Source organism: Aethalodelphis obliquidens, unplaced genomic scaffold (genome assembly GCF_003676395.1).
Source record: "Aethalodelphis obliquidens isolate GAN/ISIS:26980383/991018 unplaced genomic scaffold, ASM367639v1 scaffold12, whole genome shotgun sequence".
NCBI lineage: Eukaryota > Metazoa > Chordata > Mammalia > Artiodactyla > Delphinidae > Aethalodelphis > Aethalodelphis obliquidens.
In genome coordinates, this window is record NW_020837956.1 from 36,838,455 (window position 1) to 36,851,281 (window position 12,827).

The 12,827-nt window shown below is 40.7% G+C and overlaps 1 non-coding gene across 1 annotated transcript; it reads left to right on the top strand.

The window, feature by feature from the left end:
• Window positions 1–8,529: 8,529 nt before the first annotated feature.
• On the top strand, window positions 8,530–8,636 carry LOC113624212 (U6 spliceosomal RNA). The gene has a single exon (XR_003434258.1). It is a non-coding gene; the product is annotated as a U6 spliceosomal RNA (small nuclear RNA).
• The last annotated feature ends 4,191 nt before the right edge of the window (window positions 8,637–12,827 follow it).

Genomic DNA, 12,827 nt, shown 5'->3' on the forward strand with positions numbered 1-12,827 from the left:
TTTACTATGGCTTTGTAACAATTACATACTCATATTTTAAGGGACAGGTGACTTTACTACTTTCTGAAGTTATTGATACTTCCCTTTTATCTCATGTAAAATGGAGTAGTGGTACCCATTTTTCTGCATTGTGATACACTTGTCTAGGGATGCCTGGACCTGTATAAAATTGGACTCCATTTCTTAAGAGTTAGTGTTTTACCTTAGATCAGTTTTGTGGACCCTCTCTTCCTTAGATGTAAATGATATTAGCTAACTGTTAAATGAAATAAAGTGGACATTTTAAAACTAGAAAAGTTAAAATTACGTGATTGTGAATGCTTTGGCTGGTGTTAGAATTACGTTTCAGTGGATATTCAAACAGAATGTCAGAGTTTAAGAGTACCTTGTTTTGTTTTCAGATAATTCTCTTTGTAAACACTCAGTTGTACCATTGGTGAGTTCAGAATAATTTGGGTTTTATAATATTGCCATGGCTATTATACTAGCCTGTCTTAGTATTGGCCTGAGAATTTATTTTAAAGTCAGAAAATAATCTGAAAAATTAAGCTGTGTAGGATTATCCTTTTTCTCCTAAAAGTGTAACTATGAAACAAGGTTTTGTTTGCACTTGATTTGTTTTCTGAGGGGAAATGAAAAGACAGAATTGAAGGGGACTTGCAGAAATTATCCATTTAAATAAGATTAATAGAACTCTGGCCGCCAAAATCTAAATCAGTAAGACTGCTTTTTAAATAAAAATTTCAATAAACATTGAAAGAACATTGTGAATTAGGAGAAAAAAATATCAGTCCTAACAAAGTTGTAAGTACTGAATAAAGTAATGACTACACTACTTTGGTGAGTTATGAAAGTAGCCTTCTTTCTTAAAGAGCAGATTAGTCCCAGGTTATCTCCTTGCTTTAGGAGAGGTGAGCATCTTTAAAAGGGGGCCCAGCCTGTGGTATTATCTCTTTTTGACTCTCATTTTGGGGCCTCCTTGTACTAGATGTAGAGGATATTAATAGAATACTGCTAAGAACTCAGTCGGGGTAGAGGGAGGGTTTAAACCCAGGTTTGAGCTTTCTAACTTTTATAATTACTTTCTGAGATAGTTTAGAAATTTTAAATGTTAAACCTATTTTGTAGTTAGAACTTTTTAATTGGCAGTTTTCCCTTTAAAATGTCATTTAGGTTTTAATAACTGAAAATAACAGGAGGGGGTGGATTGCATCCTAACACTGATTATCCAAAATAGAAACATTAGGGATTTCTCTTCCAACATACAGTACATTCAGCCATGATTATTTGACCCGAGATTGGGAAAGAACAGTACGTTTTTTTGGACGGGATTGGTAGACTACAGTCATGTGTATAACTTCAAATATTTATCAGTAGAGACTGTTAGTTTTTTTAAAAGTCATGAAAAACACTAGGAAGCCCATTTAAAGTGTGTAAAAATTCTAATAGAGTAAAATATTTTGAGATCAGAATTCTAGTCACTTATATTTAACTGGACTGAGTTTTTTGTTTTGTTTTTGTGGAGTTGAGTCAAGCATTCAGAAATATTTGAGGGCCTATTTTAGGCACAAACATGTGACAATTTTTGTTAAATTATGAGCCTGAGTTTCTTTGGACTGGTTATAGATAGGTGTCATCTGATATGTTTAGGAAGACTCACTTTAAACTGATTAAGACAGTTATGTTGTATGTTTTATTCTGCCATATATCATCTTACCTTGTATAATTTGTGTTTCATCAGCTTTGCAAGAGGAGAGTTACCATTGTATATCATATATATTACCGTTGAATTTTGAGGCCATCACAATTAAGTACCAGTATAAACCACCTGCCACAATAACGTTTTTTTTAACAGAAACCACTGATTTTTTTTTAATTAATTAATTTATTTTTGGCTGTGTTGGATCTTTGTTGCTGTGCGTGGGCTTTCTCTAGTTGTGGCAAGCGGGGGCTACTCTTTGTTGCGGTGTGTGGGCTTCTCATTGCGGTTGTGGAGCATGGGCTGTAGGTGTGTGGGCTTCAGTAGTTGTGGCTCATGGCTTTAGAGCGCAGGCTCAGTAGTTGCAGCGCACGGGCTTAGTTGCTCCAGGGCATGTGGGATCTTCCCGGACCAGGGATCGAAGCCATGACCCCTGCACTGACAGGCGGATTCTTAACCACTGCGCCACCAGGGAAGTCCCCCACGATAACGTTTTTGATGCATTCAGCAGGTGCTTAAGAAACCTGTGGTGTCAATACCAGAAGATGAGTCCCAGACCATCATGAAATTCAGTTCACAGCAGACTTGCCATTTACTGGTTAGCCACAATTCACTTACAAAAGCCTTTAGACTTGATGCTTTAAAGGGAGTAATAATAAATAGTAAGTAATAATAAATACCCAGGGGGAGAAGCTGGAGACTGAACTATCTTCAGTTTAAAATTAGAACACCTTGAGCATGTCCATAAATGGTCTGGCCCTTCTGTTTTAGTTACAGGGACCCAGCATTGATTGAATTCATTTTGGTGCCTGGTCATGTATTAGGCACACACATTCACATTTAGTCCTATTTAATCCTCTCAACTGCCCTGCCAAGTTAATTTCCCCTTGACTGATAGGACATCTGATCAGAAAAATAATGAAGTTATTTGTCCAAAATTAATGTGTATTAAGCGGCAGACTTATAGTTTGAAATCAGGTGCCAAAAGCAGATTCATTTCTGTGTCGCTGTTGCCAGCTGTGGGTGCTTCAGCTTGTTTACTATGGCCAGTAAATAGAATTATTTATCTTTTATTTTCTGTCATATTGGGAGGGTTGGTTTGTTTTTTTAACTCTTCCTCCGCTTACCCTCAATCTGTCATTTTTGCCCTTGAGGAAAACCTTAAAAGCAGCTCAGGGAACATTAGGACATGCTGGACCTAACCCATGGTTACGGAAGCAAGTCCAAAAAAAATCAACTGAATTTCCCAAGGTCCCAGCTAATGTTTGACCTGAAGCTAGACAAAATTAGACCAAAAAAACAGATGAAAATAGTTCCAGATTCTCAGTAATTCTCTACTGCCTAAGTTGAAAAGAATTTTCAATGAAAATTATTTGTTCTTGCCACTCAGACTTAGAAAATGAAGGCTTTAATTTACATTTCTCTAGGAGGTTTTTTTAAAAGATGTTAATTAGCCCTCTAATGATTTTCAGAAAGTAAGGAAATAATGTTCATTACCAAGCATTTGTCAAATTTATGGTTCAGATACGTTCTTCATTTTGTATGTTTCACACTGAGGGCCCTTGTGTTGTCAATGTTCATCGTATACTCAATACTTCAGTATAGTGATAAGGCCATCGGCCAGTGTTCTAGCCCAAGCGCCCCACTGGTAGCTGCATGTGATCTTGGGCCACCATCTCGGGGGCCTGACTTACCCATCTTCGCAGGTCCTGTTTTTAAGCATCTTCACAAATAAAACTCAGCTTCATAAAATTTTTGAGGTAGATTTTCCTCCTGATTTATGAATGAGAAAACTGAGGCACAGAAGCTAATGATGTGTCCTAGGACTTGGGTCCTCATAGCTAAGTGAGTGGCGGTATCAGGATTCAAACCTGGGTAATCTACTTGAAAGTTGGTACTCTGCTGCTGTGCTATGTTGCCTTTTTTTGGAGATTAAAGCAGTGACAGATCAGTGCTTTTTTAAAATTTCATTATGACCGATTAGTGGATAGTGGAAACCTAATGGGTCACAGCCAGCTCTTTTATAACAGAAGTATATGGCATGGGAATTCCCTGGCGGTCCAGTGGTTAGGACTCGGTGCTTTCACTGCTGGGGCCCGGGTTCAGTTCCTGGTCGGGGAACTAAGATCCCGCAAGCCGCATGGCGTGGCCAAAAAATATATATATATGGCATGTTAATAGGGATAATAGTTTGTGAAATCATTTTCACTTTATGTGAACAGTGGGTTGTGATGTAAAATTGATTTCAAATGAGTTTAAGAGCCATTTGTTCTAGATGGTCTTAGAGGTTTCTTTGCAATTCATGTCCTAGGACTGTTAAGTTCATAATTTCACTGTTGTGAATAGTATCAGAGTTTTTAATGGTGACATTGTTGGGTCCCTTCCACTTAAAGCATTGTGTTAATGGCAACACTTTCTACTTTAGAATATGCTGAGCAGTGAGTCCGTTAATGCCCTTTAGAAAAAAAGGAGACTCCCTCTTTTGAGGGCAATACTTTTTTTTTTTTTTTTTTTGGCGGTACGCGGGCCTCTCACTGCTGTGGCCTCTCCAGGTGCGGAGCACAGGCTCCGGATGCACAGGCTCAGCGGCCACGGCTCACGGGCCCAGCCGCTCCACGGCACGTGGGATCTTCCCGGACCGGGGCACGAACCCGTGTCCCCTGCATCGGCAGGCGGACTCTCAACCACTGCGCCACCGGGGAATCCCAAGGGGGCAATACTTTTATTATACTTTTTATTATTATTTATTTTTTATTTATTTATTTATTATTATTTATATTTTATATTATTTATAATATATTTATATTATTTATTTATAATAATAATATATCTATTACATATATTATATATTATATATTATTTATAATATATTATTTATATTTTATATTATTTATATTTATTTTTAATTATTATTTTTATTATTATTATACTTATACTTTTTATATTTTATTATACTTTTAGTCCACATTGCTTGAAGGATTATGTGAAGATTAATTCTTGTATCTTTTCTTTGTCCTCAGACACTGTTTTCTGCAGCATATCACAGCCTTGGCCTAAGACCATCAAGGAAGTACTTAAACCCTAGAAGCATGGCAGAGTTAGGATTTACTCAGCTAGCAAAGAGGATTATTAAGAGCTTTCATGGGATATGAATTACTGAGTGGGTTTGAAACTGGGTTGAGTCCCAAGTAAAAATCAGTACAATAGGCCTTACTACTCTAGGCTCCTAAATTCTTTTATTTGAGCTGGAATACAGCTCTTTGAGGAGTATCTAAGGTTCTTACCAAATGCCTATGAAAAGAGTTGTATTACTGTAATTTGAACTAAAGATTTAGGAATTTCGTTGCTAATTTAGACAAATGAAATTATATACTGTAGACTTACTTGTTTGAGATGAGATTTATTTGCCTATATACAAAAATCACCATTTTTCTTTCTGTGACAGCAGATGACATTGTTGAAAACTAGAAAAGTTCTGCTTAAAAGTCAATTAAAATTTAACTTAGGGTGCAGCCTGGCTCTCTTTCCACTCTGGAAATGTAGGGGAGCTAAACCCACTTAATGAGGCTCAGGTCAACCTCATTTCTGAGGACGTGTGTATGTGTATACTAGAAGTCGGCATTTATTGAAAAAACTTCCTGCCCCTCATCTTATGAGCGCCACTCCACAGCATCTGACTTGAATAACTTGACCCTGAAGGGGACCAAACTACTTGTATTTTATTTTCTGCTGGCATCACCTTATGTTTTTTGCCCACTTGGAATTAGTGCTGAGCACTCTCTCCATCCTAGAGCCGTGGGTCTTCAGACACGGCCCTGCATTTCAGCCATTCTTCTTAACAGGTGGTGTTCTTTCAGCTCTTCTGGAACTTAGAACCTTGGTGCTTCAGTGGAAAGATTTCAGAAGACTATTGTGTCCTGAGACTGGGGCAACGCCACTACTTTGGAACTAGGAACATAAATGGGACAAGATTACTTGTCTGTTCCTACAGCTGCGTGATGTGAGAGACATGTGACCTAGCGGAAAAAGATCTAGCTTACACGAGCATTCGTTCATTCACTTATTCGTTAAATATATTGAGTGCCTGTTATGAGCCAAGGACTATACTGGGTACTAGTACTTGCAGCTTTGCCACTTTTTTAGTTGTAGGCCTAATCTCTCTCAGCTTCAGTTTTCTTACCTATGAAAGAGACACCTGCCCGGCCTGTGAGCCAATATGTGAAAGTATTTCCAAGTGTAAATGGGTTGTGAGATATACATATGTGGAATACTCGGTGAGCAGCAGGACAACCTAATTTCAGAATTGGAAAGTTCTAATCAAGTGAAACTAGTCTTGTGGAAGAGAAAACCGTGGGACCACACTTGGAGCAGACCTATTGCCCTAGATTTTCAAGGGCATAGTAGACACAAAAAGAAAATGACCGAAAAAAAAAAAACTTAAGCAGTGGTTTTGCTTCTAATTAGCATTCGCTGATGGAGCAGATGGGGAAAGGTTGTTGTGTTGACGTGAGAAAAAAATCAGGAACAAGTACCAAGAGGAAATGCCTTTGTTTCTCAACAGGTAACTTCAGTAAGTGATTGATAGTGCCACAAGGCCGTAATTGTCAAACTTCAGCATGCATCGTGATCACCTGGAGAGTTTGCTAAAACAGATTTTGATTCAGTAGGCTTGAGGTAGGGCCCATAGATAATGTGCATTTCCAGCAACTTCCCAGGCGATGCTGATGCTAATGATCAGGGCTTGGTAGGTACTTAGGAAACCACTGCCTTAAGGAAGCATGAACAATTAAGGCCAAAGAAAAGATCAGGTGATTTTCACAGCAGGGGAGTAAAAAGTCAGTTAAATGATTCTGAATCTAGCAGCACACGGTTGAGATTTGTGCCCACCTGAGGCTAATGAATGAGAGGGCCTTCCTGTCAGCAACTGAAGTTGATTGGGTTGATTATGCAGAAGAGCACAGGAGGCTCTGGTTCACTCTGCCTCGACTCTCAGTCATGCCCATGTTAATGGTTTTGTATTTAAAGTAAAAATAGGGGATTCCCTGGTGGTCCAGTGGTTACGACTCTGTGCTCTCAGTGGCAAGGGCCCAGGTTTGATCCCTGTTCAGGGAATTTAAATCCACAAGCCGTGCAGTGTGGCCAAAAAACAAAAAACAACAAAAAAAGTAAAAATAAAATACAGTTATACTCTAATACTGAACAAGCAGATTTCGTGATTTGACAAGATGCCGTGGAGGTGAGTTAGAACTGATCCTTAAGGTTTTAGGTAAGGAGGATCCATCTGGCTGGTGGATGTGAGGTTAGAGGTCTGCTTTCAGTATTAATGGGAGATCAGTGTTGGGAGATTGGCCTAAAGCTTGAGGCAGGAAGCCAGGGATGTATCAACAGTGGGCGGGAGGCCCAGAAACTTGTTAGGGCACCATGTGAGCTGACTAATGGCTCTATGGGTCACCAGGGTCAAAGTAGAGGCCCAATATTCCTGTTACAAGGTAGAGCACTTGAGTTCCTTCTGTTCTGATTCGTCAATCCTAAATTGTTGATTCAGGGCAAAATAAAATGCAAATGAGCTTTCTTTCTTAAAGATAAGCTAGAGTGGCTTCCCTGGTGGCGCAGTGGTTAAGAATCCACCTGCCAATGCAGGGAACATGGGTTCGAGCCCTGGTCTGGGAAGATCCCACATGCTGTGGAGCAGCTAAGCCCGTGCGCCACAACTACTGAGCCTGTGTGCCCTACAGCTGGTGCTCCACAACAAGAGAAGCCACTGCAGTGAGAAGCCCACACACCACAACAAAGAGTGGGTCCCGCTCGCAGCAACTACAGAAAGCCCGCGCTCAGCAACAAAGACCCAACACAGCCAAAAAAATAAGTGATGAAAATTCCTGATGGCTCTGGGGAGATAGTACTTCTTAGATAGAAACGAGTATACTAGTCTCTTTCTCTTTGGTTCTTTACAGGCTAAACTATTGGGTTGGCCAAAAAGTTCATTCGAGTTTTTCTGTATGTTGTTACAGAAGAACCCAGATAAATTTTTGGTCAACCCAATAGAATAAGAGGTTGCAAACCCAGATCAGGCTGCCCTCCCTGTCTTTCTCTTCTTAAGAAGACTCTCAAGGGCAAATATCCCTGTACCTCTCCAGGGGCTAAGAGCTCTTAACTGTAAAAAGAGCACTGTACCCTCTCATTCTCTCAAAATAGATGCCTCACTCTTGAATTTTGCATTCTGTGCTCAACTTGAGTACCCTGTTGTGGAGGCATTGGAGGTGACAACTGGTGAATGACGGGCCTTCCAGCTGTTCTCTTTGTGTATATTCTGCTGGGTGGATGGTCCTGTTACTACCAACTGTTGGATTGCACACTCATCTGTCAGATGACAGTCAGAAACTAGCCGGCCTCAGCCAGGGCCCATTTTCAGGAGTTGTCTAAAGAGTTACCACCGTTTAGGCAACAAAGCCATGGACTGGAGATCTGAGTCCTGGCCTATCATTCCTGCTATTAACTTGCTGTGGGACTTTGGGAAAATCAATGAACTTTCTGTAAACTTCAGGAAGGCCTAGGGATTCTATGAAGATGGTTCAGGAGTACTTCAAACCCAGTGCTCTCCTTTGATCTATTGTACACATTAAGTTTCTGCAAAAGATTTCTTTTGGAGCTAGAGCGCTACAGCTAAAAACAATAACAACCCAAAAAAAGACTTGAAAACATCGCCAAACTGGATGACACACACATTCCCTTGTTTATTTAAAATTCACATCCTTGACACTAACTGGAGTTTTTAATGGATGTCTACTTTGAAATTATTTCCAGAACAAGGCAGAATGTATAAATCTACAGTGCTTACTTCAGTAGCACATAGACTAAAATTGGAACGATGCAGAGAAGATTAGCATGGCCCCTGCGCAAGGATGACATGCAAATTTATGAAGCATTCCATATTTTTGAGAGGGGGAAGGGTAAGCTGGGATGAAGTGGGAGAGTGGCATGGACATATATACACTACCAAATGTGAAATAGATAGCTAGTGGGAAGCAGCTGCATAGCACAGGGGGATCAGCTCAGTGCTTTGTGACCACCTAGAGGGGCGGCATAGGGAGGGTGGGAGGGAGACGCAAGAGGGAGGAAATATGGGGATATATGTATATGTATAGCTGATTCGCTTTGTTATACAGCAGAAACTAACACACCATTGTAAAGCAATTATACTCCAATAAAGATGTTAAAAAAAATCATTACATAACCAGATAGTTGTAGTGATGAAATATTGAGGGCTGTACATGATACTAAAAATAAGCCAGCGTTGTAATTCTGCATCGACTTATTTGTCTGATCTGTACTGCTTCAGAGCAAGCCAGTAAATAAATGGTAATGTCCCCCCAGGCAACTCTGTTACATTCAGGCTCTTCAGTGTGACTGGTCCCTCAGAAGCAGAGCACAGGACTGCACGGTGGCCACGCAGATCAGAATTAGGGAACCTCTGCTCTGGAGAGAGGCACCACTGGACAGGGAGTTCTCCCTGATTTTCATGCATAATCTGAACAGTGTGGAATCAAGAGTGCTTCTTTCTGTTGTCTAGATTCTAAGGTGTTTTTATAAGTAGATCTCTCATTGATTGGGATCCTAGACCCTGACCTCTTAGCTCCCTGCAGGGATGTCATGGTCAACTTGGAGACCACCCACTGCCCAACTCTGAGGACACCATTCACATCAACTACAATGTAAGTGAGTGCTGTCCCCTTAAAGAGTCTGCAGACACCCCACACCTGATTGTACCTCCTTTTCCTAAGCCACAATGTGGGTAAACAATACGCTTTTATAGAAGAAGGACAAGCTCATTCCTAATCGGCTAGTACTCTCTAAGCCTAAATTTGCTTATTTGTGTAATAAATTTTTATTGAGCACCAACCCCCTCTGGCCCCAAGCCAACATCCCTCTGGAAAATTAACTGGCTATTTCAAAGGCATAAAAAGCACTCCACTAAGATCCTAACACTTTTCTTTCAGGGCCTGTCTACCCATGGCTTTGCTTCTTCTCTTTCAATCTCCTGCTGTCTGATCTCTTGAGCATCTTATAATTCACAAGAGGCTCTCTGCCAGTGGGCAGGACAGGGGGAGAGGAGAGGGGGAAAGGAAGCCAGGCACACAGCTACTTGATAGTAGCTTTGGCAAGTAAACAAGGAGGTTAAATTGCTGGGTTAGGTCAAAAATGTGGGAGTTAACGTGTGGATTTTATTGTTCACCCTCAAGCAAAGAGTGAATCATTCAAGAATATTAACCAGTTATTTTATTTGCTGGGGACAGATTCATGAAATAAGGTTCCTTGAACGGAGTCAGTCCCCATGCCCTATAGCAAGTTTTCTCCAAACAGTGCATCAGCCCAGGATGAGAAGAGCTTTCCCCCAACTAAGAACAGAAACAAAGAGCTTGGGGAGGGAGGGGCTTGGGTCCACACCTACCATGACCTGGCCTCAAGAATTCTTGGAGAAAATGGGAACAGCTGAAGAATAATGATTAAATCATGAGAGCTTTCATATTAAACATTAGAATTAGGCAGGGAGAAGTAAAATAAAATGTAAATTTATTCTCTTCCCTGCTGGCGACCCTCTGGCAGACCGGCTTTGAAAGACCAAATGTATGCATAATGTATAGCTTTTCTGTTTTTTTCTTTCATCATTCAGTTGCCCCAACAAACTGCTTTAAAATGCTACAGTTATTTCCCTACATCTCTACCAGATAAAGACCAGCCTCTCTCATTTAACCCTATGAGGTAGGTACTTTTCATTCCCTATTTTAAATGTAAGGCTAGGAGAGTTTCAGTGATGTGTCAAACAGATGGTAGATTGTTCACATCCAGGCTGTTTGGCTCCAAAGTCCATGCTGTTAGCATCTAAGACTTAATGAAATCCTCAAAGAACAAAGCAGGATTGAGTGGTTAAAGTATAAATTATGGAATAACAAAAGATGAGACCTGGGTCCTGAACCAGATAACATTAGTCCTTCTGTCCCCTCTCTGAGGAGGGCTGTCATGGCTGGAAATGACACAGTACTTGGCAGAACCTGGGGTAATATTGACTATGATGTTGAAACTTATCAAATCTACACGGAAGCTTCTCTGAGTTGGGCTTGCATTAGGGGGTTGCCTGATTCTCAGGGCTTAGGACATGCTTTGTGTCCAATAAAAAAAAAAGTCTCCTAAAAGTCTATTGGTTAACAGGTCTCTGTCTACTCTTTATCAGTTACCATGGGATCTTCAAAAGGCGACAACTACTAAAAAATTGTGAAGGAGACCTGGAACCCACAAAGTCTCTTAAGATGGCCACTGAAGGATAGGTAGGTTTTTTTTTTTGTTTTTTTGTTTTTTTGTTTTTTGCGGTACGCGGGCCTCTCACTGCTATGGCCTCTCCCGTTGCGGAGCACAGGCTCCGGACGCGCAGGCTCAGCGGCCATAGCTCACGGGCCCAGCCGCTCTGCGGCATGTGGGATCTTCGCGGATGGGGGCACGAACCCGTGTCCCCTGCATCGGCAGGCGGACTCTCAACCACTGCGCCACCAGGGAAGCCCCAGTAGGTAGGTTTTTGATAGCTAGTAATATGTTCTGGGCAAGAGGAATTTCAGAAGAAAAGGTAGAAGGGGAGGAAATCTCAGAGTGTGTTCCATGAGCATGTATTAGTTTCTTAAGGCTGCTATAACAAATGATCACAAACTAGGTGGCTTAAAACAAGAGAATTTTAATATGTTTATTTATTTATTTTTTGCTGCACCATGGGGCTTTTGAGGTTAGTTCCCCAACCAGGGAATCAAACCCTGGCCCCCTGCAGTGGAAATGTGAGTCCTAACCACTGGACCACCAGGGAATTCCCCAAACAAGAGAAATTTATTCTCTCACAGATCTGTAGGCTAGAAATCCAAGATCAAGGTGTCAGCAGAGCCTTTTTCCCTCTGAAGGCTCTCGGGAATAATCCTTCTTTGCTTCTTCTTGGCTTCTGGTGGTCTTGAGCAACCTTTGGCTTTCCTTGGCTTGTGGCTGCATCACTCCAACTTCTGCCCATGTCATCACATGGTGTTCTCCCTATGTGTGTATCTGTGTCACTTCTCCTCATAAGGACACTGGTCATTGGATTTAGGGCCCACCCTAATCCAGTAGGACCTCACCTTAGCTTGATTATATCTACAAAGATTTTATTTCCTAATATGATCACATTCATAAATACAGGGGGTTATGACTTGAACATATCTTTTTTATGGGACACAGTTCCACCCATTACAAGCATTAAATTGTCTAAGTTGTTTGGTTAATGAGAATAGCCTTCTGCACAGGACTGTGTTACTTGCTGTGGAAGGTAGCATAGTCCTTGCCTCAGGAACTTATGCTCTTGTGGAGAAAAACAAGATAGCATCAGTAGACAGCAATGCGGGACAAAACGGAGGATAGACGATAAAAGAAGCAAGAAACATGCCATGAGGAAGAGACATTTAGCCAGTGTTATCCAAGACAAGAAGAGATGTTGGTGGAGAGAAAACGAGAAGCAAGAAAGTCACTTCAGAGGCTGTTAGACTAGTACAGAGGAGAGAAGAGTGAGGGACTGAGCTGGATAGTTTCCTTCAACCCCAATTAAGCATATTAACTGGTACTTCTCTACAGAGTAAAATATTTAGGAAAAGTTTTATATGTCCTAAAGCGTACAAAGTCAACGTGACTAGATGCAATATGGTATCCTGGGTTGACTCCTGGAACAGAAACTGTGCAGTTCTATTAGTGGTTATCAAGGGCCAGGACAAGTGGGTAATGGAGAATGACTGCTTAATGTGTATGGGGTTTCCTTTTGGGGTGATTAAAACCTTCTGGAGCTAGATAGTGGTGATGATTGTACAACACCGTGAATGTGCTGAATGTCACTAACGATAAATTTTATGTTACGTGAATTTTATGTGACATAAAATTTACGTCACAATTTTTTAAAGACTACAAAAAGGCACATACTTTAAAAAATTGTGAAATCGGATGTTATTTTTTTAGTTTTGACAAACATACCTTGATTACGTAAGATATTAACATTAGGGGAAGCTGGGAGTATATGGGAACTCTGTACTATCTTGCAACTTTCCTGTACATCTAAAATTATTCCAAAATGAAA